The sequence below is a fragment of the Cryptomeria japonica genome, chromosome 2 (assembly GCF_030272615.1).
Source record: "Cryptomeria japonica chromosome 2, Sugi_1.0, whole genome shotgun sequence".
NCBI lineage: Eukaryota > Viridiplantae > Streptophyta > Pinopsida > Cupressales > Cupressaceae > Cryptomeria > Cryptomeria japonica.
The window spans coordinates 116704951-116710165 of record NC_081406.1 but is presented as its reverse complement, the minus strand read 5'-3'; positions in this window follow the sequence as shown (position 1 = coordinate 116710165).

The following is a 5215-nucleotide window of genomic DNA, read 5'->3' as shown; positions in this document are numbered from 1 at the left end:
CTAGAGATTTTTTGAGACTAATATTTTGAGTTGTGTATCCTAACAAGGTGACCATCCAGGCAGGTATGATATATTGTATAAGTTGACCTATTTGGTTTTCCTTTTCCTAACATTATGGTGAGAGATTTTCTCAAGATTTTGTGTAGCATATGGAGCAGAGCATGCTTAACCCTGTGTTTTAGGAATAGCAAGAACTGTCGCCCACAAATGGCAGCATCACCCCAAGAAATGGGCAATTTGTTGCTCAACTTTTCATAGAGGATTTCTACATACAATCTTCATTATTTTGGACAAGTTCCCTTTGTGATCTTGTATCTCCATTTTGTATCACATTCTTAATTTTTTCTGATCCTTGAGGGATCTGGGCTAGACCAGAGGTTTTCTTCCCTCCATTCTTTCCTACCGGTGCCCACATTGAATGGAGGTATAAATGTAATTCTATCTATTTTTTAAAATTAATAAAATTCTTTGGCCTCAGCCTATAAAATTCTTTGGCCTCGGCCTTTTATCTCTCTCTCTCTCTCTCTCTCTCTCTCTCTCTCTCTATATATATATATATATATATATATATATATATTTTTTTTTTTTTTAAAATTAAAATTACAAATAAAAATCGGATATCCGATTTGCATAGGTAATTACCAGGCCAAGCAAAAATTCAACACGGATTTTTGCGTTTTTAGGCGAGTGAAGAAGGCTATTTTTTTCACATCGCCACTTTTTGGCCCCCTTGATCCTGCACTAACCCTAACCATGATGTAAACCATAACCCTAGCTATAGTATTGACATTAACCCTAACCCTAACCCAAACCATGATGTAAACCATTACCATTACCATAGTCCTAACCACCACTCTAAACCATTACCGTAATCATAACCTGAACCCTAACCCTAACCTAACCTAATCATAACCCTAAACCCTAGCCCTAAAAATAAGGAATGGCTCTAGAACCCTTAGGATGCACCAATCATTTATTAAAATGTATTAATAATAGATTAAGGGTATTAATATCCCTAAGGGTTGGATAGATGTTTCCCTAAAATTAACCCTAAACCTAATCCAAACCATGATGTACACCCTAACCCTATTCATAATTCTAACCACGATATAAACCCTAATCTTAACCATGATGTAAATCCTAATCCTAACCCTAAACCTAACTATAAATCAAACCCTGAACCCTAACCCAAGCAATAACCATAACCCTAATCATGATGCAAATCCTAACCCTACCCATAACCATGATATAAACACTAACATTAATTCTAACACTAACCCTTAATGCTAACCCTAACCATGATGTAAAACCTAATCCTATCCATAATCCTAACCATAACTGTAACCCTAAGCCTAACCATAAACCTATTTCTAACTCCAACACCAACCATAATGTAAACCATAACCCTAACCATAATCCTAACCATAACTCTAGATCTTAACCCTAACCCTAACCATAAACCTTAACCCTAACAATAATCCTTAGTCCTCCCTAAAACCTAATCCTAACAATAACCCTAACCCTAACCATAAATCAAAACCTATCCCTAATCGTAAGAGTAAATCCTATCCATAATCCTAATCCTAACCTTAAACCCTAATGCAAACCATAACTCTAACCCTAACTTTAATCTTAAGCCCTCACCCCAAACATAATCCTCACCCTAACCCTAAGCATGATGAAAATCCTAACCCTAATCCTATACCTAACCCTAACTGTAACCCTAACCGTAACCTTAACCCTAACCCTAACTATGATGTAAACCCTACCCCTATCCATAATCCTAATTATGACCCTAACCATAATCCTAAACCTAATCTTAACCTCAACCATGATATAAACAATAAACCTAACCATAACCCCAAACCATAACCCTAATCATAATCCTTACCCTAACCCTACTCATAACGCTGACCTAACCATATTCCTAAACCCTAACCCTAACAATAATCCTACCCTAAACTTAACCTTAACACAAATTGAACTTTAATCCTAATCTATTCCTAACCTTAATCTAGCCCAAACCCTAATCCCAATTGAAATTTAATAGTAATTGAACCCTAACCTTGATGTAAGTGAACTATAACCCTAATTCTAACCCTAACTTTGATGTAAACCCTAAATGTAATTGTAACCCTAACTCTATACCCTAACCATAAACTAACTTTACCACTATATCCTAACCCTAACCTTAATCCTCACCATAATCGTAAACCCTAACCCTAACCATAATCTTAAACCAAAACCAAACCTTAAACCTTAATGTTAACCTTGACCATGATATACACCCTAACCATTATCATAACCATAAACTTAAACCCTAACCCTAATCATTACCATAAACTTAAACCCTAACCATAATCATAACCCTAACCATGATGTAAACCTTAATCCTAACCATAATACTAACCTTTACCTTGATCCAAAACATAACCATAAACCAAATCCTAATCCTAAAAATACCCCAAGTTATAATTCTAGCACTAACCCTAACTATAATTATGCTTACCCTAACCCTACCTTTGATCTAGACCCTAAACATAATTGTAACCTTGACACTAAACCCTAACCATAAATTTGACCCTAATATTAAATTGTAACCATAGCCCCAACCCTAACCATAATCTTAAACCAAAACCTAACCCTAATGTTGATGCTAACTCTAACCATGATGTGAAGCCTAACCATTATCATAACCCTAACCTTAATCATAACCTTAACCCGAACTATGATGTAAACCTTATTCACGACCATAACACTAACCATAATAATATTATAATTTAATTTACTTTAATAAAAAAATACTATATATTTATATATTGATTTATTACTATTTTCCATGTTGCGCTTCGCAACTGCCACTAGCATATATACCTTCAATTTTAATTTAATCTATATAAAATACGCTGAGAGATATCCTTCTTGAGGCGCCTATTTTTAATGAAATTACATCGAGAAGGATATCTCTTGTCGTATTTTATATAGATTAAATTAAAATTTAAGGTATATATGCTAGTATATTAGCATTCTAAGCAACACTTAGATAATCTTAATTTTATCTTTCTAAGTTTCACTTTTTTTAGTCTATCAATAAACAAAAATTACATACAATTCAACAAATTAATTTTTTATTTTATAGAAGTAATAAGTTATAGAGATGTATTTATTATATTTCCACTTTTTAATCTTTGATCAAATGTTAGACAAATGTACTTTCTATTTCTACATTCTTAAAATGTATTACTAAAATAAACTCCATTACTAGAAGGAAAAAAATAAGCATTGTAATACAATGTCATGAAAAATGAAACATTAAAAAATTATATACAACTAGCATACTTATCTTTAGAGAAAAATAGGTAAAGTACAATTAATATTAAATTATTATTATATTATAATTTTATTTTATTTTGAATAAAAGGGGTAAAAACTTTATTGAAATAAAGACACAAAAATTACAAGGAGGGCCCAAGCCTTGAGGCTCCAAAAAGAGACCCTTAGGCTCCGATCAAGCTCAACCAACATCATTACTATCCATATCCTCAGCAAAAATCTTCTGCAAGACCTCACAGTGATCCGGGGAGAGATGCTCCTATCCTTCAATTTTCCAGTCACTGTCATGTTCCGAAGCCCACTTAGCCAAGCAATCAGCTGCTCTGTTCCATTCACGAGGAATGTGGATGAAGGACACCTGCTCCATTAAAGAACTAATTTGAAGAATCTGATGAACTATCCCTGCCAGCTGCCAATGAATCCCACTTACCTTCTTCTCAGTCAACAAATTCACATTAATTTGTGAATCTGATTCACAGATAACCTTCCTTCTACCCAACTCCCAAGTCCGCTCCAGGGCATAGAGAATAGCAAGTCCCTCCATAAGATTATTATATTGCCTCCCTTTATGCACCGAAAAGAAGAACTCCACCTCCCCCAAACAATTCCTAGCAACACCTCCAACCCCTGCCGGGCCTAGGTTACCCCTGGAGGAGCCATCAGTGTTAATCTTGATAATCTCATCCTGAGGGGGCCTCCACCTTCCCAACCTTTGGACCTTCTTCATAGCACACCTACCTCTTCTGACACAAGCAGAGGCAGGAGACAACTCCTGCCAGCCAAACCTACTCACGATATCCGCCTTAGTTCTGTCCAAAGGAAAATTCACCTCACATTTAGCTTCCACCGTTTCCTGAATCATAACCATGATTCTATTCCACACTTGTTGCACTAATAGTCTGGCCTCACGGAAGATCCTTCTGTTCCTCTCAAGCCCGATCTGCCAAAGAATGAAGATGGGCCCGATATACCAGACCGTCTGGAGGAAGGGGGACAAGATAGGAGGTCTGCCCAAACTGCTCCAAAACTCCACCAGCGGATCTATGTGAACACAGGGACACTTCCACACCCCCCACCAGTAGTGCCAAATAAGCATAGAAAAGGGGCATCTGAAGAACAGATGTGAGAAGTCTTCCTCCCCATTTCCACACAAAGAGCAAATCGAAGGCCTTGAGAAACCCCGCTTATGAATATTATCCTAGGTAAGGCATCTATTCTAGGTCAGAGTCCACACAAAGCAGTTGCACTTCGGCCATGAAGAATTGTTCCAAACCTGTTTCCACCAGTGCACCTCTCTTCCCTCCAATCTTCGGTTCAACAATTCCCTGTAACCACTAGCTACCATAAAGACTCCCTTAGGATTCAGAGACCAGGCAAGTCCATCCCTACCCTTAATGCCACTACAGTGTCTACTTGCTAGAATGCCTTGTAACTCAGCATAGTCCTCCTCCATCCCAGCAAGCAGCCATTCATTAAGATCCTTCCACCGCTCCATCTCCAGCCTCCCACACTTGTAAACAGTCTTGAAGTCACTCACCCTTGACCACCCTACCTCCAAAAACCTCTGGCTAAGGTTCCCAAGGTTAGGAAACTGGTCAAGAATGGGGGGGTACCCGTCCCAAGAGTCATTCCAGAAAAGGACCTCTTCCCCCCTCCTACAGATCCAAAAGAGTCCTTCCTTAATGAGAGGCCCCCTTCTTGAGAGTATACCAAATCGTAGAGCCTTTACCCTCTAGCGGATATCTTAGAACCTCCTGAGCTGGTATCCTTTGCATATATTTGAAGGCCAAAATCTTAGCCCAGCCATGATCCTGCTCAACACACCACCTCCAGTACAGTTTAGCCACTAGAGCCTCCCCGAATAGAATCGCCTGCCTTAAAC